General features: G+C 36.4%; 1 protein-coding gene across 1 annotated transcript in view; it reads right to left on the bottom strand.

Annotated features, from left to right (window-relative positions):
* The window catches only part of RAB31 (RAB31, member RAS oncogene family), a 185692-nt gene that overhangs the window by 17922 nt on the left and 143744 nt on the right, over positions 1–24026 (bottom strand). The gene's annotated exons all lie outside the window — the stretch shown is intronic.

Here is a 24026-nt window from a genome sequence, read left to right as displayed (position 1 = left end):
AACAATCCTATCTGTACTATCTTCCAGGTCACACTTTTTCCAATTTGTCCATAAGGATATTATAGCTATTCTGTTGAAAGTTCAATTGAAATTCATAAAAACAGGGTCTACAATATTGCCTTGACCTACTGAACCAGTGATTCTGATTTTGTTGTTTTGTTGTTTTTTTATAATCAACATGACTTGAAAATATACACACTTCAAATACAATAAAAAAGGGGAAAAATGTTTTCCCTTCAGATTACAAAAGGAGGAAAATGAACAAATAAAAGAGTTGCACTTTTAAAAAGAGAATATAAATAGCTGGGAAGGAGGGGGAAGGAGCTAGGGCTTCTATCCCATGGTCAAAGACATTGCAAAACATTCCAAGGTCAAGTACCCCAGTCACCAAAGAACGGACTCTGGCAAATGGCCATACATAGCGTTCTGCACCAAGGTGATCACCATGGAAGTGTTAAATCAATATTGTTTACAAGTGGGAAGGGCAAGCCAAGAGTCTAAAAAGGTTCAGAACATAATTTGTATGTTTCTATTCTTAAAATACTTTGTAAAGAACTATGTCTTAATAATGAGTTGTATTTGTGAAAAAGTCTTATGGTATTTTTAAAAATGAGATTTGGATTGCGTAAAATTCTGTCTATCTGGGAAAAATTAAATGCTTTTAAAAGTTCAAGTTTCTTGAAAGTTAACAGGCTCAAAAAACTCAAGCCTTTAATGGTTTCTTTAGAAATTTAATGCATGAAAATAAGACCTAAGCCTGTGGAATTTCAGTACAATCATGACCTGGGTGGCTCCAACATGATTAAACTGAATAAAAATTAAGCAGCATTTTTATTTGCAACTAGATTTTTGTCATGTATGGTGGAATAGAAGCCATTTCCTTTTCATGTTTTGCCTTGTTCCAATTTTTCCATTTGTATTCTTCGTTTTCATGGTCTTAGGGGGGCAGCTCTCTCATTTGCATAGTTGACACATCTCCTTTGTCATATTAACCATTCTTTCTTCCTTTTCTTTATTTCATTCATTCATGGGAACATGAATCTCTAATTGTCCTAATCTATGTCTTGCATGGGACCCAGACAGTTCTGGAGGAGTGAGTGAGGTTAATGACTTTACATAGCTCTCCCTCAGTTAAATCTAATTCATTTGCAAGTCATGATATCTCCTTCATGATGTCATGTTCCTCTCTGAGAACAAAGGACAAACAATAACCTGCGATTAGTAATAATTGCCCCACTGGGGACCCAATTGACTAGTTCCATTTGGGCAATGAAGCTTTCTCCTCCTTGTCTTCCTTCTTTCTTCCTTCCTTCCTTCCTTTTTTCTTTCCTTCCTCACTCTCTTCTTTCTTTCCTTCCTTCCTTCCTTCTTTCCATTTCTCATTTCCTTTCTCTCCTTTTCCCTTTGTCCACATAAGTAATCATACTCTTAGCTATGACTGTCCTATCCAAAGGAATAGAAATTTTGATTGCTGAAACCTAGAAAGATATTTTGGGGTTTACAGGCTAGATTTTTTTCTTTTGTGGAGCATACTTTAAACCTAAACCATTTTGGCTCTTACTGATTAGCCAACAACAGGTTCTAGCTCACACCTTCCTTGGTCATTGTTTGATGCTGATGGCTCAGAATGAGTGTAAATAGCAATAGTTTCTCTTTTTGCCAGAAACTCTAAGGGTTTTCCCCTTCCCAAACTGATTTTATTGTTGTAGCTAATTAAAAGAGAATATTCTTTGCCTCATTTTTACTTAGTCTTTTTTTTTTTTTATTAAAGCTTTTTATTTTCAAAACATAAGCATGGATAATTTTTCAATATTGACCTTTACAATATCTTGTGTTCCAAATTTTCCTCTCCTCCTCCCTCCCCCTTTCTCCTCCCCCCCCCCCATTCCCCCAATGGCAAATAAGCCAATATATTTTACCTGATCTTAAACACTGGATGGGCTAACTGAAACCTGGGAAAGAACTTAGCTTTAAAAGACCATTGGCCCAAGGCCACCTCTAGTTACCCTATTCTATATCTTATCACCGGACCAAGATGACTCCAGGGGAGAAAGTGAGGTTAATGATTTTGCACAGCCCTCCCTCACATAAATCCAATTTACTTGCTTGTCATGACATCATCTCCCTGATGTCATAGTCTTCTCTGATAATGAAGGACAAATCGGCAACTAGATGGCACAATGAATAGAGCACCAGCCTTGAAGTCAGGAGAAGCCAAGTTCAAATCTGATCTCAGACAATAATACTTTTTAGCTGTATGACCCTGAGCAAGTCACTTAGCCCAATTGCCTCAGCAAGAGAGAGAGAGAGAGAGAGAGAAAGAGAGAGAGAGAGAGAGAGAGAGAGAAAGAGAGAGAGAGAGAGAGAGAGAGAGAATAAGAACAAAGGACAAACGAGAACAATTTCACTCTTCATTTGAGAAAGCTTTTGTAGTGCCTATACTTTTCAGTAGTTAATTCTATCTACCTGTTTATTTTAAAGACCAAGGTTGGTTTTTCTGGTTCCCATTTTCTCCTTGATTTAAGAGTCTATTATGTTTATTAAGTCAACTCTTTTATGACTGAGCAAAATTTTACTCTCAAAAATAGGGGCTGACTACATAAGTTTATAGTCTATGTAGAATAAAGGGATAACTTCTTCAGAAATAAAGAAAACCAGGAACTCAGTAAGACATTGGAAATAAATATAAGACCTCATTTATACTTCCCCACTGTAGGCCACTGTTGCTACCTTGGTGAAAAGCAAGCAGATAGCAGTGGAGAAACCGGAGTAATTATTCTCAAGGGATTAAATTAACCAATCACACTAAAAGGGCAGGCCCCAGACCTTCAAAATAATCTAATGGTGAATCAGCTTTGACATTTTTCTACATGGCAATTAAGAGATTATTCTTGCTCCTACTATTTTTGTGTATGGGTTAATTTCCTTCAAAGAGAATGGACATTATACAAGTAAGGACTCCTGGGTGAAGTCTGATGTGGCCAGCAAAGAAGACACAAGAACAAATTTAAAATTAAACCAAAAAAGAGTAGGAACTCAATACTTGCATGTGGTGTGAGGCGCGCATTTAGGACAGATACAGTCTAATAGGGATATCTACAGAAGTGCACATTTAGAAGAATTTTTATTTCACTGTAAAATCAAACAAACTGTGTTATGTGGTCCTATTTCCAGCCAAGGGAGATTTTGTCATATAAGAATCAGGATTATTATCTGGTCTCATATTTACACTGAAGAATAGGACTTGATTGAAAAAGAATTTCAAGGCTGTTCAAGTTTCATAAAGTGGATTTATGACTATACAAACCATTAAGATTTTCCTTTTTCTCTTTAAAGAGAAATATGAGTGGATCTCTCTATTATGTGTTGCTTACTTTCTTTCACTGCCATCAAGTGCCTATTTCAAGCACCATCTCTCTTACCTCCATCTCAGTTTCTCTGCCCTCTCTTCTCCTTTACACAGTCTATCCACATACCCAAAAGCAGTGACTATGCACTACCCCCCAAAAAATGGCCATTTTAAGCTAATGATCATTAGCTTAAATTAGCCTGACTTCACTATGTCTTAAATTAGCTTGTCTTCATTATGGACAAACCTACAACAATGCATATTGATGTACTATTTATAATGATATAATATGATTCATCTTTGCCAAATTGCTATTCATTACCTGCATACACAGAAAGTCATTAACACTCTTAAAAAATGGTTCTAGATGATTGTTTGTAACCCATTTTAACTCTGCTGATCATTAGTCAGTCATCAAACATTTATTAAGGGCTTACTATGTTCAAGGCACCACGCTAAGTACTGGGGACACAAAAAGAGAAGTGGTCTGACTCTATTTTTGCACATAATAGGTGCTTAATAAATGCTCTTGAACTTAATTGAATTAAATTAAACATTTATAAGAACAGTAGTACTGGCTAGGTAATATCTATCAAAGTAATGTCTACTCAGGCTCAAAAAGTCTTGAGGAGAAGAAAGGAAAGAAGAGGAAAAAAAGGAAGGAATTGGGGAAAGGGTTACAGGGGAAGAAAACAGGGGAGAGGAAGAGAAAGAAAGGGAGGAAAGTAGAGAGGAAGAGAGAGGAGAGGAAGGAAGGGAAAGGATAAGGCATGGACAGACGGGAAAGCTCCCTAAATGTACCTCCATCTACCAAGTAATCCAAAATTCTGAGTACTTACAAGTTGAGGACATTCAGATTTTTCTATCATTAGGTTTCTTCTATTCATTTTGTACATATTCCCCCTATATATCATTCATAGGGCATCTTTTATATCTATATTTGCTTTCTAAAGTTAAATTTCTGATTGTTACTGAAGAAATGGAAATGGGTGGATTTTAGCTGTCCAGCCTGCACTTTGTTGCCTGCATACGTTTTAGAGATATTGCTTGAACAAAAGTATTCCTACTGAATGTGAAAAATTGGAACACTAATGCATTGCTGGTTGAGTTGCAGATCGATCCATCCGTTCTGGAGAACAATTTGGAAATATTCCCAAAGGCTATAAAACTGTGCATACCTGTTGACCCAGCAATACATCTGCTAGATCGGTATTCCAAAGAGATCATAAAAAATTGAAAAGGTCTCACATGTACAAAAATGTATTTAGCAGTTATTTGTGGTGGCAAAGAATTGGAAATCAAGGAGATGCCCATCAGTTGGGAAATGGCTAAACAAACTGTGGTATATGAATGTGAAATATGATTTTTTTTTTAAATGATAAGAAGGCTTATTTTAGAAAAATCTGAAAAGATTTACATGAATTGATGCTGAACAAAGTGAGCAGAAATAGGGAAACACTGCATAGTAACAGTAGCATTGTGCAGATGATACTTTTGATAGATTTTGCTCTTCTCAGCAATACAATGATCTAGACAATTCCAAGAGACTTGTGATGGAAAATGCTAAATACATCCAGAGAAGAAATATGGAGTCTGAATACAGAGGCATAGTATTCATTTTCTTTGTCATTTTTCTTTCTTGTGTTATTTTTCCTTTTATTCTGATTCTTCTTTCACATGATTAATGTTTAATGATTGTACATTAATAATCTACATTTAATTGTTTATCATCTTGGGGAAAGATAAGTGGAGAGAGGGAGAATGAAAATCAAAATCTTATAAAGTAAATGTCAAAAATTAACAAATAAAAACTTTTAAAAAGCACTTCTTTCCCCCCTCAATAATATCTTATTTTTTCAAATGCATGTAAAGATAGTTTTCAACATTCATTTTTGTAAGACTTTGTGTTCCAAATTTTTTCCTTTCCTTCCTTTATTTCCACCCTCCCTAAGACAACAAACAATCTGATATGCAATTCTTTAAAACATATTTCCAGATTTGTCATGTTGTACAAGAAATATCAGACCAAAAGGGAAAAAAGACAAGAAAGAAAAAAACAAACAAACAATAAGGTGAAAATTCTATGCTTTGACCCACATTCAGTCTCCATAGTTCTCTCTCTGGATGCAAATGGTAATATCCATCCCAATTCTATTGGAATTGTCTTGGATTACTGTATTGCTAAGAAGAAGCAAGTCTACAATAGCTGATCATCACATTATCTTGTTATTATAGTATACAGTGTTCTGGTTCTGCTCACTTCATTTACCATTAATTCACGTGAATCTTCCAAGGCTTTTCTGAAATCAGCTGGTTCATCATTTCTTATAGAATAATAATATTACATTACTTTCATATATCATAACATTCCCCAACTCAATTTCCATTTCCTTGCCCATTCAAAAAGAGCTACTACAAACATTTTTGCACATGTAAGTACTCTTTTCCCTCTTTTATGATTTCTTTGGGATACAGACCCAATCGTGACACTGTTGGATCAAAGGGTATGCACAGTTTTACAGCCCTTTGGGCATAGTTGCTTTCAGGAATGGTTGGGATCATTTCACAGCTCCACTAATGCATTAATGTCCCAGTTTTCTCACAGAACTTTCAACATTTATCATTATCTTTTCCTGGCATTTTTGCCAGTTTGAGAGGTATGAAGAGATACTTCAGAATTGTCTTAATTTGCAGTTCTTTAATGAATAGTGATTTAGAACATTTTAAAAAAATACTTCTAATGTTAGAATGCAGGGATCTTTGATCCAAGAACAGCTGAGAGAATATGGAAGGACTTAGATGGTATCCTCAAGGACATAGCTATAGCTATCACTGATCTTGTGACAAAAAGTCAACATTACCAGCCCTTAATGATTTCTGTGCCCAAGACTTAGTCAGTTTACAGTCAACAAAAATTTCAGCTAAGTTATTAAAGTCAACAAAATTTCAACAGACACAAGGACAGCACAGGATAATACATGTACAACTACATTGAGAAACCACTTAGAAAACCTAAGTTCCAGAATATATGATTTGAAAGGGCGACCAAGTTCAATCTGACCAAGAATTCTCTTTACAGTAATTCCAACAAGTGTTCATCGAGCCTGTGCCTGAAATCTTCAAATCCTTCAGATGTAGATGGTACTGAGTGTTAAAAATCTTTCTGCTACTCCAAGATATCAGTCTTCTTGTAATTTAAACTTATTTCTCCTGATTTTGCCCTCTGGAACCCCGTAGTTTAAATCTAACCCCTTTTCAGTATGTTAACATTTCAAATAAATAATGATAGCTAAAATAATCTCAGCCTACCCTTAGCTTCTCTTGCTTAAATACTCCGCTTTCTTTCAAATGATCCTTAAATATCATGATTTGGAATCCCATCAATATTCCTTCTGCCTTCCTCTGGACTCCCCAGTTTAGCAATGTTCTTCTTAACCAAACTCCTACACCAACCTACCACATAGAAATTTTAGCTGCTTTCCTTGTTCTTCCTCTTCTCAATCCATACTATCCAGCCACTGCAAAAGAACAAACTAGTCCTCTAAACCAGCCAAGATGTTCAAGCTTTCCCTGAATTTGCATAATACTTGCAATCACCTCGCAGACTGGAATAAAAGTTGGTGCCCCGATTCTGGCTATTAGTAACAGCTGCTGCCTTCTCTTCACACAGAACATCTCCCCCTACCTCCACAAATGTGACAGCATGAATAAGACAAAATTCTAGGCATGCAAATTAGGCCCTTAATATTAATAGTTACAGTGTCCTGAATAATACTATGAGATTCCCATTTGCAAATCCCTGTCTTCAGTTTTGAACTCCAATTCTTCTTCCCCTTTATAAAAACCTCTGTCCCAACCTCCCTGTAGGCAGATTCCCTTGGATGACAAGGCCTCCAGGAAAATATGAACTCCATTTGATTAATTAAAGGCATAATTAGGGTCTAGTGCATGCACAGACTCCATCAACTTGCTTGGCTGATGCAATTTCTCTGTGTAGAGGGCACTGGGGAAATGGCTTCTGGAAAAATCAAGATAACATGTAAAGGAAGTAACCTGGAAAAAATGTGGAATATGTAGGGACATGTTTTAACTGATTTCAGTTGATAACCACATGGTTGGAAGGGTTGGTTGGTTTTATTTTATTGGCTTCGTAGTCAATACTATTGGTGTCTTTCAAAAGACTTTAATCAGCTTTATCTATTTCTTTGCTGAATTCATATCTGAAAGAGTTTTAATGGCATCCAGTAAGACATATATAGTGGCATAGGAGCTCCTGTTAAAACCTTCTCATTCCTAAGAGATGTACCTTCATCCTTGATCTTTTTGTTTATTTTTCCATTCTAGGTGCAGAAAGTAGACTCTTTAACCATAAGAGAGTGAATCTCAGAAATCCAGGGGTCTGAATCCAGACAGCCCATTACTTATGTCCAGAGGAATAGGGAGCAAGTTTCAGTAGAGAACTTCTGGAAGTAAGACAGCAAAACCTGAAATGAGAACCTCTTCAGCACTGATGCAACTTTTAGACATGAATTTGGTGGGACTAATGCTAAATGTGAAGTGAGTCAAGTACTATATCTGCTCCCCCAGAAATCAAGATGGTATAAAGGAGAGTATGTCCCAGAGGTATTAAGGAAAATGTATATGTTTGCTCTTGTTACATCTGTAGTGTCAGTCAACAAGTATTTATTAAGCATTTACTATGAGCCCAGGTCCTATGCAAGATCCAAGAGATTTGCATAAAAGTAAAAAAAGTGATTCCTGCTCTCCAGGAGCTTATCATTTAAGATAGAAGATAATATGTGTGTGGGGGGTGGGGAGTACATATAAGATGTATGCAGAAAAGATGGAAAGTAATCTCAGAAGGAAGACTACTAATAGTGGGAGTGATCAGGAAAGAATGTAGAATGTGGGACTTGACTAGGTCTTGAAGGAAGTCAAAGCAGTCACAAGGCAGAGATAAATAAGGAAGAGTATTCTGAGATGGCCCCATAGGAAAAAAATGCAAAGTCAAGAGATGGAGTATCTTGTGCAAGGAACAATAAGGCTAGTATCTACTGGGATGCAAGGGAGATTATAAAGACTACAAAGATGGCAAGGGTCCAAGTTGTGAAGAACTTTATAAACCATATTCTTTGTTATATATGAGATAGCTCCCTAGGAGTGGAGAATAGAGAGGAAGGAAGAATACAGAGAGAAGTATTAGATGATGTAAAAACAAAATATATCAATAAAAAAATTATTTTCTAAAAAAAGAGCCAAACAGAGGACTTTACAGAGAGTCATAGTTTCAGTAGAGAACTAGCAGGGTGGTGATACTCTCAATAGACATAGGCAAGTTTGAAAGAAGGATCCATTTTTAGGAGAAATGAGTTTCATTTTGAACACGTAAGTTTGAGATAGGGACCTGTGGGACATCCAGAGATAGACATCTAAGAAATAGTTGATAATCCAGCTGCTCAGGAAAAGGATTAGGGCTGAAGAGACAGAAAGAGACTAGGCCAAGACTTGGGGGAAGAGGGATGAGACTGAGGAGAAACAGTTAAGCAGTTTGGAAGGTAACTAAAAAAGAGGAAGGTCGTAGAAAAAAAGGAAAGAAAAAGTGGTCAAGAAGACAAAATGGTGTTCTTTGTCTTTCTGGATGAAAATGACATTTATTCAAGAAAAAGAAAGATGGAGTTGAGATCCCTATCCTGGGCTAGCAGCTGTTGGGTAGTTTGAGGAAAATTACTCAGATGATGAACAATTCACTGAATTGGCATTCCTGAAAATGATCTAATAAGAAAGCACTATAGTTTTTAAAATTATGGATTAGGTTGGTTGTTGCTGTCAGTCAGTCATTAAACATCCAAGGTCCATAACTACCCAGTCAGAGACCTGGAGAATTAAAATGAAACCCAGCCTTTCCACCTTCATTCCTGAAATTGCTGGAACCCAAATCTACAAGCAGACAGTGGTCTGGCTCCTCTCTCTTTAGGATAAGGGATAAGAATCTGCTAAAAGATGTTTATATTTCCTGTGGCCTGAGACGGTGAGTGGATAGAGAATTTAGCTTTTCTTTTGGCAGGAAAAATCAAGAGCACCAGATGCCTATGTCCCGTCCAATATTTGCTAGGAGCTAAGATAACAAGTGAACCAGTTAGGAAAATTTCCATATTTAATATCAATTGTTCACTGAAATGCCTTCCTTTTTTCATTCTTTTTCTTTTGAGTGTTGCACTTTAAAATGACTAATATGGAAATGTTTTACATGATTGCACATGTATAACCTGTATCTGATTGCTTACCCAAATCAAAGAAGGGGGAAGGGAGGGATGGAGAGATAGAATTTGGAAATTAAAATAAAAAAAATGCTAAAAATTATTTTAACATGTAATTGTGGGGGCAACTAGATAGCACAATAGAAGAAGTACTGGTCTTGAAGTCAGGAGGATTTGAGTTCAAATCCGGCCTTAGACACTTAACACTTAATAGTTATTAAGTCCCGCCTTGATTAAGTCACTTAATCTCAAGTGCCTTGAAAAAAAAATGAAATAAAACATGTAATTGGGAGGAAAATTACATAATACATACACATAAAATCAGAACCAAACATACATGTATATATGTGTATATATAAAATCAGAACCAAATATACATGTATATATGCATATACATATATAAAATCAGAACCTAATTAGTTCAAAAGGCTTGGTGAATGGAGTTGTAACCTTTATGGCACAATCTTCAGGTAGCCATTAAACTTACAATGGGTCAAACATTACAGTAAAGCAACATAAATGGTGGTAGAAGGGGAATGCATTAATAAAATGTCATGACTTCTATGTGCCAGGTATTGTGCTAAATACTTTTTTACAATTATTACCTCAGCTGATTCTCACAACTACTCTGGGAGGTAGGTGTTAATATGATCCTTATTTTACAGTTGAGAAAACTTAGGGCACTTAGTACCCAATGTCACACAACTAGTGAGTGAGATCATATTTGAACTTGGGTTTCCTTATTGTAGAGCCAGTGTTCTACCCACTGGTAAGCAAAAAGTTCAGACCCTGCTGTCAAGGAACTTACATTCTAATAGGGAAAGACCTACAAAAGAAGAGTTAAAAAGAAGGAAAGAAGGGCAAAGCACATGGGGAGGCAAGAAGGGAAAGAACATTCAAGTTCAGAGTCAGAAGCAAGATAAGAAGGGGAACGAAAGATTGTAGTTTGTTGTTGTTCTATCATTAAACTGTGTCTTGACTCTTTGTGACCCCATTTGGGGTTTTCCTGGCAAAGATACTAAAGTGGTTTGCCATTTCTTTCTCCAGCTCATTTTACAAATAAGGAAACTGAGGCAAGGACTTGTCTAGGATCACACAACTAGTAAGTGTCTGAAGCCAGATTTTAACTAGGGTCTTCCTGACTCCAAGGCCAGTGCTCCATCCACTGTGCCACCTAGATGAATGAAGGATGGTCTTCTCCAAAAGGGAAGCCCCAAAAGGAAACTTTTTTCCTTTTGGAAAAGGGGGCTAATCAGCTACAGGGATATTCCAAAGTAAGAATGCAGATGAGGCATTTAGAAATATTCTAGATATAGCTGTAATATAAATTTGAATCATGACCATAGCTTAAACATTTGCAAGCTGGTCCCACTTTGAAATTTATTGTGTTTTGCCATGAGATTTGTATGTTAATAGGGACTGAGCTATGAATGCTTGATTTGGAGTGTACTGCTAGTAGTAAAAGCTAAGCTGAATAGAGAGGAGTGATGACATTAGTTGCCTGGGTATCAAGCCCAATTCACTTTGGAAAAGAAATCTGGAAATATAAAAAAATAATAACTTTGGAGGGCTGACAGTTTTGTATCTGCTGCCCTAGCCTCTTCAATTATATCATATGAGAGCCAAGTACACAACAAAGTATGAAAGAACCTTATGGGTCTTGAATCACTGTATCAATGTCAGACACAGTAACGGTTTTGTAATTTCCTTCCTTAAGTAAAACACCTTTTGTACCTTAATAGGTGCATAAGGATATTTTGTCAAGTGAGGAAGGAAACATTTATCCAATTTCCTAATATTTTTGCAGAGAGGTTTATGTCTTTTCATTTTTGTTGATGATACTATCTTCTTCTAAGTTACTTTGATGCAAAACCTGGTTTTGTTCTTTTTTTTCTCAATCCTCATAGTCAAGCTCTTGACAAGTTTGTGTCAATTCTATTTCCACAATACACTTCTCTACGCCCTTCTTTGTAGCCTCAGCATTTGGCACAATGTTTGACACATAACAGACATTCAAAAAGTCTGTGTTCACTGACTGACATCTTGCTTTTATACTGATCACATTCAGCCTTCTAACAAACTTGGTTGCATATTTTATTTCCCTTTATTAGATTCTAAGAACCCCCAACATAGGGCCTGTGTGCTATGTCATCTTTTTTTGTTTTCAAATCTCCAGCAACTAGCATAATGCTTTCCTTTCACATAGTAGGTAGGTACTTAATGTTTACTTAATGGATGGAAATAACAATATACTTGTATAATGCTAAATATAAAACCTGTATGGTAATTTCGTTTTTGGAAACCATTTTTACCTAGACTCAGCATCTCTGTGAGGTATCTGGTATTTGTGAGGTATTTTTTTGAGGTTTTGTTTTGTTGTTTTGTTGTTTTTGTTTTTGTTGTTGTTGTTTGGTTTTTTTTGCAAGGCAATTGTGATTAAGTGACTTGCCCAGGATCACATAGCTAGAAATATTAAGTGTCTGAGATTGGATTTGAACTTCTGTCCTCCTGACTCTAGTATTAATGTCCTATTCACTGAGCCATCTAGCTGTCCAGGTATCTACTATTTACAATGGATAAGGAGAATGAGGTTTTCAGAAGTTGAGCATCTCGCCTGAAGCCACAAAGCTTAAAAATAGAAAGACAAGACCCAAATTCAAATGCTGTGAGTTTAAATCCAGAACTCATTTCACAACCATGTTGCTAGTCTTCAAGCCATCAATGACCACAGAGACTCAATATATCTCCTATAAATTTCCATTTTAGTTTATCCTTTCTAAGCTAATATTTCCCAACCCTAGAGATTCTCTAGGAGTCTTACAATCTCCCATGAGTCAGGGAGAAAATTCTTTTCTGCTAGTTGGTTATTGGGAACAAGCTCAGTGACAAGCAGAGAAATAGGGCATTAGCAGCTCATTGTTATATTGGCCACACTGTGCCCTAATTATGTGAATCTCTGAGCCTAATAATGGCTACTTTTTTTACTCTGTACTTTCCACTTATTAGGTCCTTTGGAATATTTTTGTATAAAGGCACCATACCACAAGTGTTTGTTGAGCATCTACTATGTCAAGCACATAATAGTGGGCTCAGAGTTATGGGAATTACAAGAATAGTATATGACAAGGCTTTTGAATCAAGGTACCTGAAATTTCTCTGGGAAACAAGACAGACACAGGAAACAACTGCAAAGAGTTGAATTCCCAGTTGCTTAGAGAATCACTAAAACAAATTTCAGGATTATACAACTCAAGAGAATCTTAATTAGTTCTTCAAACCTAAGATACAAATCCATAGGAAACAATTAGACAGCAGCATAAAACAATATAATTAAGTATCCAATGATGGATACTGATAATATGAAGGATATGGCTATGCAGGGAGAGATTACTGTGGGCCAGAGTAGCAAAGGAAGGCAGACAGAAAGTTAGAATTGAGGCCTGATTTGAGTCTGGAAGAATAGCTAGTAGTTTTATATCCACAAAGGAAGAAGTAGGGCATTCCTGACTGGAGGAAAAAGCAGGAACAAAAACAAAAAAGTGGGAATAAGAATGGCATCTCCTATTATATAAACATTGAAACCTATATTTAAATCCTTTTATGCAAGCAGGTGATATGTTAGAAAAGAGAAGCAACTTTAATCACATCTAGGAAGCCTTTCAAGGAATTTAAAAGACTTTATTTAACAAGCTAGCAAAAAATGAAATGGGAGGTTCTTTGTCTTCCCATATGATTCAATATGTTGCTGGATCTGTGATTCTATCCATGTGTTTGTTCACTAAACTGGGCAGAGCACAACCATAATTTCTCATTCTCTGTGCCTTCTCATAATCCTTACAGTAGGTCTATCCAAAGAGCTGGGGGCCATTCCCCAAGTCTCTTGACCTTATGTGAAAATCAAAGGAGCATGAAGGCTGTTCATTTATCCCTCTGTCTTCTTATTATATGACTAATATACCTCCTTTTCTGGCCCTAGAACTCCTTGGTGAAATCTTTTAAGTCATTTCTCTAATGCAATTCTTTATATTAGTGGAATGTTGCAATGTACTCCCACTAATCACGCATCCCTCCACTGTCCTTCAGGCAACCCTCAACTCTCATTCATCAGAAACCGTGGTATTCCATGACTCACAGACACATGTCATCTGCAGCCCACATTCTCATTTACCAGACCAAAAAGGAAAAATGTTCAGCTAGGGTTGATTTTTAAACCAAAAATCTGTTTCTTTTTTAATCTAAAGGGATAACACACATACATTCCTTAACACCCAAATCAAGGGCATAAAAAATTCCTAGGGCTTGCCAAGGTTAATGTCAAGAAGAAAAACAAACTAACCCAGATTTAAGAATACACTGAAGAAAACAAATTATATGCACTGAGCGAGAATGATAAGAAAAAAGAAATGATTTTGAAATCTGTCTTGGAGAAAAACCTCTATTCCAGGATGCCTGGCAACCTTACCAGTAAGAGCCCAACCAGGCCCACAGATTCCAAGGACAATAATAGATTATGTAAGTCAAATACATAGAGTATTAAGTACCTTTACTGGAATCTGACACTAGAATAATCAAGCAGTTTTTCAAGTCGTCGTTATGTACTTGTAGCCTGAGACTTTTTAAAAATATATCCTGGTGAGCTGTTTTCAGTTAGCAAATAGATTATCTCATCTTTAGAACAGACAGTGGCCTCATTTCTGGTTTACAAATACTTTTGAAATGTAATAGAGAGACATTTGTTTCTTCACCTCAATCAATAAGAATTTATTTTTAACACATCACACTCTCAGAAAATGTAGTGGATTTTTTCTTTTCTAGTCATTCTTAATTGCTTTTTTTACCTTTTCTTTCAAGCATTTTTCTCTTTGGGACATTGCTTCGGGGAACATAGGTGTCAGCTATGTCTAGTTCTATTTTAAGACCAAGGGTGGAACATATGTAATGAAAGCAACAAAGTACTTGAAAATGTCAGTTACCTTAAACTTAAACATACCTGTGTCTGTTGTTTAAAGTATCTATAAAATTAGGATTCATTCTGTGGAAATTCAGATTGGGGAAGGAACAGAGAAAAAAGAGAAAGTGAATGTGTGTGTGTGTGTGTGTGTGTGTGTGTGTGTGTGTGTATACACAAATTACATTAAAGGATATACTTTAAAAATTATATTTTAATATTTATGTAACAAATGCAAGGCAAAGTGGAATAAAATTTTTTAAAATGTTGCTTAATTGAGACAAAAGAGGGGGAAATCATTCATCTACTATGAAAAATCATAATTACTCAAGCAGGATACACAAAAGTTTATTTTTCCTGAAGTACATAGCTATTTAAGGGGGAAAAAACAAGGTTGAGAGACTTTGTTTTTCATTTATTCAAAAGGTTTTTTTTTTTTTTTTCCAATTTATCTTTCTCTTTGTCTTACGGAGGCCCAACCCCAGTGGACTTAATACTTTATTACCTAACGACATGCTTATCAGATTCCTAAAGTCCAAATCAAATATTGTCTCCTTTGTGAAGCTTTTCTCAATTGCCAACAGCGTTACCACAATATAACATTTTGTTCTGTGCCTTTTTTATGCATATGACATGTAATATTTTCAGTTATAGTTATTTATATAAGTGGCACATCCACCCTACTACTGGAATGTAGGCACTTCTAGACAGGAACTTTGTCTTACTAATACTCCCCTACACCTATCACAGAGCTAGATACATAGTGAGGATTTATGTTTTTGGATGACTAAATGAATATAATAATAAACTTTTAAAGTTGATTATCTAGATTATGCTAGAGTAAGCAAATGAGAAATAATTTAAGCATTGTAATATAGTGAATAAAGCACTATGCTTGGAGGCCAGAAGACCTGGGCTAGAATTCCACACCAGACATTAAGCAAGTTACTTAATCTGTCATTTCTTCAATTTACTCTTATTAAGTACCTACTAAGTGCCAGATACTGTGTTAAGTGCAAGAGATGCAAAATGAAGCAAAAACATGTTTAACCTATATTGGATAACTTGCTTCTAGGGGTAGAGGGAGGTGAGGAAGGAGGGAGAAAAATTTGGAACACAAGGTTTTGCAAGGGTAAATATTGAAGACTATCTTTGCATGTATTTTGAAAAATAAAAGGGTATTACTAAAATATGTATGTATGTGTATATATATGAATCACAGTTTCACAGAAAAAAAAAGAGGCAAAAATTGTCCCTATGCTTAGGCGGGGTAGCTAGCTGGCACAGCAGATTAGGTCTGGAATCAGTAAGATCTGAGTTCAAATGTGGCCTCAGACACTCAGTAGCTTTGCGATTCTGAGCAAGTCACTTAATTTCTGTTTGACAATAGAGAAGGAAATGAGAAACTAGTTTCTTTGCCAAGAAAATCCCAAATGGGATCATGGAGAATTGGACAGGACAGAAATGGCTAAACAACCACAAAAGCTCTCCAGTGCTTATAATTTAAAAGGAGAGACAACATGCAAACAAATATATATACAGGACAAATAAGGGAAAATAAGTGGAATTGAGAGGTAGAAGACAAGATTTTAGTTGAGACTTAAAAGAAGCGGGGAAGGTTAGTAGTTAGAGGAGAATAGGGACAATGTTTTAGATGTAATGAACAAAATGCCCAGAGCCAAGAAATGGAGTGCCTTGCTTGTGGAATAACAAAGTGGTCAGTGTCCCTGGACTGAAGAGTATGTGTTGGGAAGAAAGAAGACCAGGAAGGTAGACTAGTTTATGAATGACTTTGAGTGCCAAATAAAGCCTTCTACAGTGATATGGAAGGCAAGAGTGGCAGGGAGAGTTTTAAACAGAAAAATAATAAATATGATTTTTAGAATGTTTACTAGACACCCAGTATAAGATGTCTGAAAGGCATCTGGAGTTGCAAAATTAGAGGTAAGCAAAGAGAATGGGGCAAGAAAGGGAAATTTCAAAATCAGCAGCATAGATGTAAATAGCAACCATTTCTGCTTTGGCCAAAAACACACCCTCTCAGGTTTATTTATTTAGATTTTTTTTTTTTGACCAGGTAAAAATTGCCTCAATTGCTACCCAATCTTAATCACTGAATGGATGCAGCTTCAGTCAAACAGAGATTTATTGAAGACCTTAGCTTAAAAAGGCCAAGGTCTCTCACTGAATCTAGGACCATCTCCAGTCATCCTGATCTACATCTGGCTACTGGACCCAGATGGCTCTGGAGGGAAAGAGAGGAAGGTGATCTTGCACAGTCCTCTGACATTCAAATCCAATTCACTTGCCTGTCATGGCATTGTCCCTTTGATGTCATGGTGCTCTTCAAGAAAGAAGGACAGACAACAGCTTAGAGATGGTAACTGAATCTGAGGAAGCTAATAAGGTCACTAAGGTAAGTAGTTGGAGGTTAGCAAATTGATCAGGATAAGAAAGGTAGATTTGAAGATCAGCATTTTGTGGTTGTTTTTCAAACATGTCTGACTCATTGTGACCCCATTTGAGGTTTTCTTGGTTTATCATGAGTGGTTTGCTATTTCCTTCTCCAATGGCAAACAGCTAAATGACTTGCCAGGATCACAAAGTTAGTGTATGAGGCCATTTGTGAACAATGGTCTTCCTAACTCTAGGGCTAGCACTCCAGTGTGCCACCTAGTTGCCTATCAGCAGAGGGATGATAATTAAATCCATGGAAACTGATGAAATCAATAAATTACAGACTTACAGAGTGAGAAGAGATGGGATAAACCCTGAGGGACATGTAGGGTCAGAAGATATGATCTGAAGGAGGATTCAACAAAGTAGAAAGAGGAGGAGAAGTCAGATAGGGAAGAGGAAAGACAGGCAGAATAATGTCCTGATAACTCAGAGAGAAGGAAGTATCAAAGAAGAAAGAATAACTGTAGTGTTCTCTTCTTTTTTGTAATATATGATGGTTCTCTCTGGGGAGGTTTTCTGGGGAGGTTTCTGGAGACAGCCTTAGTTTCAGTTCAACGTAATAATTACCCCAAATGCAGCCAGCTGTTAAAATCCAAATGTTTATTTTCTCCTTCCAAGTCTTGTCTCTTTCCTTGGGCCCGGGTAGCTTTCTTAGAGGCCTGTCTCCCTCCTTGGTTCCAAGAGCTCTTGCAGCTTGTCTTTTGGCTCTTCCAGCTTCTGCCTCTAGCTCAACTCCGACTCAATCTCCTCCACTGACTGACTGACTGACTGAAACTCTAAGAGCTTCTTATATATGATCTCTTAAAGGTGTGAACCCAAAGGTTGACTCCTCCTCTGAGAATGGGATTATGGGAAGTGTGAATCTGGAGATCTCATACTGAACCCTGAAATCTCCCAAACAGGTGAACTAATGTGTGAGCTAATGTGTGAACTCTCAAAGGTGTTAACTTAAGCATTGTTTCTATCAATATTAGTGACTTAACACCTTGTAAAGATTTGCTCTAATGTATGAACCAATAAGCATTTTATCAATTCCATTAACACTAGGATTCTAACAAATAACCAGTAATCAAAAGCTGCATCGAGGACAAGATGAGGATCAAGAAAAGGCCACTGGATTTGGCAATTAAGAGATTGATAATTTTGGAAAGGGCACTTTCAGAGGAGTGGTAAAGCTGGAAGTCAGATTGTAAAATGGTTAAGAAGAGAAAGAGGGAAAAAATTGGAGATACCTAGAAGAGACCACCTTTTTGAATTTAGCTCCAAAGGGCAGAAGAGATATAAGATGGAAAGTTAGCAGGGATCAAAGGTTTAAGTGAGTTTTTCAAGGATAAGGGAGACATGGGCATGTTTGTAGGGAACAGAAAATGAGCTAGTAGAGAGGGAGAAATCCAAAATAAGTGAAAGGATGGAGATGACAGATGGGCAATATGTTGAAGGAGATAGGATAGGATAGAATGGGATCCAAGAAGTAGAGGGATTAGCATTGGTAAGGAGTAGGATGACTTTATTATATGAAACAGGGTGAAGGAGAAAATAGTAGAAGGCACTCGAGTGAGAACAAATGAATAAGAGAGAAGAGGGCATTAGTAACAAATGGCCTTAATTTTTTTCTATGAAATATAAAGTGAGATTCTCAGCTGAGAGAGTGGGTGAGGGAAGCCTTAGGAAGTGTGAGGAGGGGTGAAGAGATCTGGAAGAGCTGTTGGGCAAGAGAACTGTTCGGTTCTGCAAATATATATTGTATCTAGGATATACTGCAACATATTTAACATATATAGGACTGCTTGCCATCTAGGGGAGGGGGTGGAGGGAGGAAGGGGAAAAATCGGAACAGAAGCGAGTGCAAGGGATAATGTTGTAAAAAATTTACATGGGTTCTGTCAATAAAAAATTATTATTAAAAAAAAAAAAAGAGCTGTTGGGGAGAATGGCATAATGAGCTGATAAGAGATATGTAGTAGAATTGCAGTGAGAGCCCAGCTGTGTGGTAATTGTGTGGTGGACCCAATCAGAATGGTCGGGTGATTTTCTCCATCTTTGTTTAGCAGCAGGTATATAGGCAAGAAGGTGACAAATGGTGGAAGTGATCTGAAGCTGAAGTTTGGTTGAGTGTAGTCAGAGATATAATAAGAATTCTAGAGAGTCAAGAAAGGAGAACAGTATATAGATGATTGTTTCACCTAGCAGTTAAGATGTGTAGAAGAGGAGAGTTGCTGGTGCAGGGAAGATGGCCTGGGAAAGAATTGAGGGGTCAAGAGATTGGAAGTAATAGTGAAGATGAAAAGTAAGGTTATACAAGAGAAGACAGAGGGTAGGATAAGGAGATTTTGGAATTCTTGAACATGAAGATAGTACATTTATGGGTGATGAAAAGATGGATGGTATTTCTTTATGTATAGCTGAGATGGGGTAGAGGAAGTACTTATGGAAGGTTGAGGAACTGAGTGACTAGGGTATTTGACAGAGAATCAATATGTATAGAAGTCTCAGTATAAGGGTACGATTGGGAAGGAGAGAAAAAATTTAAGCCAGGTATCAAATTCATTGAGGAAGAAAGGGGAATGATATCAGGGTCTGTAGACAATAGCTACCAGGATTTTTATTGGATGGAATATATGAATAACATGAAACTCAAAGGAAGAGAGATTGCAGAGTGAAAGAGGAAGGGGGAGAGCCTGGAACAAGAAGTATTGCACTTCCTTTGTTTTGACCAAGAAGCAGAGGAGAATATGTAAAGGTGCAGCCCATATTGTCTAAGGTGGCCAGGGAGACTTTGCCATTAAAAGAAAGCCAGGTTTCAGCAGATGGAAAGAGTGGGAGAGGAAGAGATTTAAGATGAAGGGAAATTTGTTGCTCATCAGACATTCCAGAGGGCACAGTGGAAGGTCTGGGTGGAATTAGGATGAAATCTCTCTGATTCTCAGTTTCATCATCTATAAAATGGATGGATAATAATAGTACCTACCACAAAGAAATGTTGTGAGAATTAATAAGATAATATATGCAAAATATTTTGCAAGCCATAAAATGGTATATATATATAAATCAACACTCTATTAGAATGTAAGTTCATTCGAACCAAGGATGGGTCCCTTTTAAATTTGTATGGCCTGGCTCATTGTAACCACCTAATGTTTTCCAAGAAATTCAGAGGACATGGGCCTGGGAGAAACATCATTCATCTCTGTCAAGGTCTTTATTTCGTTACTTATTTTAATGATAGGTTTTTCCCAAATTAAATAGTTTCTCAGAACTGATGGAAGAATCTCACTAAAAATATTTAGTTATATTTAGTCCTTAATATATACAAATCCATTACAATAATTTGGAGGTAATAATAATAACAATAACTACAACAAACATTTATCTAGTAAAATTTAAACTTTTAGTACTTTACATGAATGATATAAAGTGATCTTTGCATCACTTTTATGACTATTAGTCACCTGCATAAAAGTACCCACAATGAATGAAATCATTAAGTATCTGCACAAGTGGCCTAAGGCCCCACTCACCAAGAATATAAATTAGTACTTAGGGAGCAGGAGGTTTACTGTTACAAGTTCAACTGGCAGTTGTTTAAATGATAACAAAAACAGGCTACAATTATACAACTGAAGAGCATCTTAATTAATTCTTCAAACCTAGACATCAAATCCATAGTCCTTTACCGGAAAAGGAACAGTGCTGTGGGAATTGCGGGCTTTTCCAATAACTCATCATTCTGGAATTCAACAGCCAAAGTCAACAAGTCCTGAAAAATTCCTTTACTATGGAGAGTATAAAGTGAGAACAGAAGAGAAATTCTTTCACAGAATTATTTATACTATGTTGGTTTTGAGCAGCTAACATTGAAGGAAAAATAGAACAGACTATAAAGAACTAAAGAACACAAGGGGATAGAGAGGTCTTAGCAACATTCCTCTTTAACTCTCATTATAACATATTTTAGGTCATAGTTCTCTATCTCCAGCAAGTTCTTGTTAAGAACAAAACAAACAAACAAAAGACTCCCTTTTGTGGGTCCTGATCTTGGAGTCTAAAGAAATGAAGAAAAAACTTATTCAATGGAAACTCAATCTGTTCTGGGAAATAACTGCCTCCTGTGCTTTTCTGGGGAAGGCCACAATGATCTCAGGCACAAACATCAAACCAAAAAACCTCCCTACTGGGGTTGTCAGGTTCCAGTCAATTTGAAAACAACTGCTCACTAAGTTTTGAACCTTCCCCTGAGAAAGTTACCCAATTATCTTCAGGACCAAGACTTACCCAGCCATTCTACTTTCAGCAATATCTTTGGGTAGGTCAATTATGACTAAAGGAGGTTTTTTAGAACTCCTTTTAATAAGGACCCATGATAAAAAGAGCTATCTACTTTCAGAGAGAGAACTGATAAACTCTGAGTGCAGATTGAAGCATACTTTTCTTATTTTTTTTATACTTTCCTTATTTTTCTCATTTTGTGTATATGTATGTTTTCTTTTGCAACATGGCTAATATTGAAATGTTTTATATAATTTTACATATATAATTGTTATCATTTGGGAAGACTGAAGGAAGGGATTTTGAAACTCAAAATTTTTTAATGAATGTTTAAAAATTTTTAATTGAGAAATATTTAAAATATATGTATATGTGCATATATACACACATATTTTATATATATACATATGTGGTGAATACAAATAAATATATTTAAAATATACATATATATGCATATGTGTATGTATACATATTTATAAATCTGTGTGTGTCTGTGTGTGTGTGTGTGTGTGTGTGTGTGTGTGTGTTTTCAGAACTCCTTTGGAGAGGATCCAAGAGCTGTTGCTCAAAAACTACTTTCTATCATAAAGGTCAGAAAGGAAAAGCTTTATGGGCGGAGTTGGTCAAGGTAATACCTAAGTATTTCAGGAGAGCTGGCTTGCTACAAATCCAGGTTCAAGGTTATCCACCCCAGAACTTTGCCCTTTGACATATACTATAAATGGTGAAACAAAAACATTAAAAGACACACACACACACACACACACACACACACACACACACACACATACAACTAAAAGGAAAAGAAGAAGCTTTTCAGTAAAGATAAGTCTTTTATGAATAAGCTGGTCCAACTAGTTTCCAAGTTGTTTTGTAGAGGAAACAAGGTTTTCTGTCACTGTTCAAGCAGGTAATAGTAGTTACTAGAGGTTTTAGGTATTTTTGTTTTGTTTACTTACCTCATCTGCCTCTTAATCTTCCCATCAAGAGCAAATAACAAATGGCCCTTGAGTTCCCCAAATATAGAAAGTTCTGCACAGTATATACTTTAGAAATTTAGAGTGATTTTTAAAAGTAATTTAAGCAAATAAAAATTATTTTATTTGGGGATTTTTATTGTTTTTTTTTTTATTTTATGACATCTTGAGATAATGAGATTTACTTATTCCTTCAAAGTTCACAACTTTCCTCACAAACCTTAGGGAATATTTTAATTGAGCCTACTCAGTCTCTTTACTACTTATCCTCTCCTCCCCACATATTCTTTAACCTAATGATACTGCCTTCTCACTATTCCATGAACAAGACACTCCATCCTTCTGCTCTAGGCACTTTCTCTGGCTATTGCCCCATGTCTAGAATGTTCTTCCTCCTTCTCTCTATCTTGGTTTCCCTAGCAACCTATCTTACCATCTACAGAAAGCTTTCCCTGATCTCTCCTGATTCTAGTTACTTCCCTCTGTTATCTATTTCCTATTTATTACTTATATAGCTTATTTATAGATATAGGTTTGCTTGTTATATCTAATGTCAGATTGTAAGCTCCTTGAGGGCAGGAATATCGTTTGCCTTTCTTTGTATTCCCAGTGCTTCACGCAGTGCCTAAGACATAGTTAGTATTTAGTAAGTGACTATTAACACTGAGTTTCAAGATAAACTTAAATAGTATTTTTGAAGTGGCTATTATTATCATCATTTTACAGATAAAGAAGTAGATAGAGGCTGAATGAGGTTAAGTGACTTGCCCTACATCATAACTACAAGGCCAAATACAAGTTTCTCCTAACTCCAAATTCAGTTTTCTTTCTACTTGATTCCCCCTCCTATGATGAAGTAAAAGGATCACAGATTCTCTGAGTTGGGAGAAATCTCATTGGTCATTTCCTTTAGCCTGAACTGGAATTCTCTCTACAATATCCCTGATACATGTTCATTTAAGCTGGATGCTAAAGATCTTCAGGAATGGAGAGCCTTCCATCTGGAGGAGGAGGTGGAGGAAGGGAGAGGAAAAGTCAGAACAGAAATGAGTGCAAAGGATAATGTTGTAAAAAATTACCCAGGCATGAATTCTGTCAATAAAAATTATAATTATTTAAAAAAAAAAGGAATGGAGAATCTTCTTGGGAAATCCCATTCTACTCTCAGCTCCAGTTATTTACCTTTAATCTAAAGATTGCTGTTCCATCATTTCAGTCTGACTCTGTGATCCCATTTGGGGTTTTCTTGGCAAAAATACTGGAGTGGATTATCATTTCCTTCTGCAGATCATTTTTCAGATGAGGAAACTAAGGCAAACAGGATTACATTACTAGCCTAGGGGCCAGCTAGTGTCAGAGTCTGGATTTGAACTCATATAGATGAGTCTTTCTTACTCCCAAGCTCAGCATCCTACCCACTGTACTAACCCTACCACTCCCCTTTCATTTATTCTTACTGAGAACTATGAAATCCTTACTAAGTTTTCTTCCTTAAGTTAAATATCCCTAGTTCCTTTGATTAATCTTCATATTGCCATGTCTTCAGTCCCCTCACTATTCTGGTAACCATTTTCAGGGTGCTCTAGTTGAGCAAAACCCTTCCTACAGTTAGCACCTAGAGACCAAGGCAATACTCCAGATGTGATATGGTCAAAGTCAATACAGAGGGATAACTACTACTTTCATATTGGAAATGTGGCTATTAAGGCAGCCTAAGATCACACTAACTTTTCTTTTTTTTCTTTTCTTATCTTTTCTTTTCTTTCTTT

Source organism: Antechinus flavipes, chromosome 1 (genome assembly GCF_016432865.1).
Source record: "Antechinus flavipes isolate AdamAnt ecotype Samford, QLD, Australia chromosome 1, AdamAnt_v2, whole genome shotgun sequence".
Taxonomy (NCBI): domain Eukaryota; kingdom Metazoa; phylum Chordata; class Mammalia; order Dasyuromorphia; family Dasyuridae; genus Antechinus; species Antechinus flavipes.
This window is presented reverse-complemented; position numbering and strand designations above follow the sequence as displayed.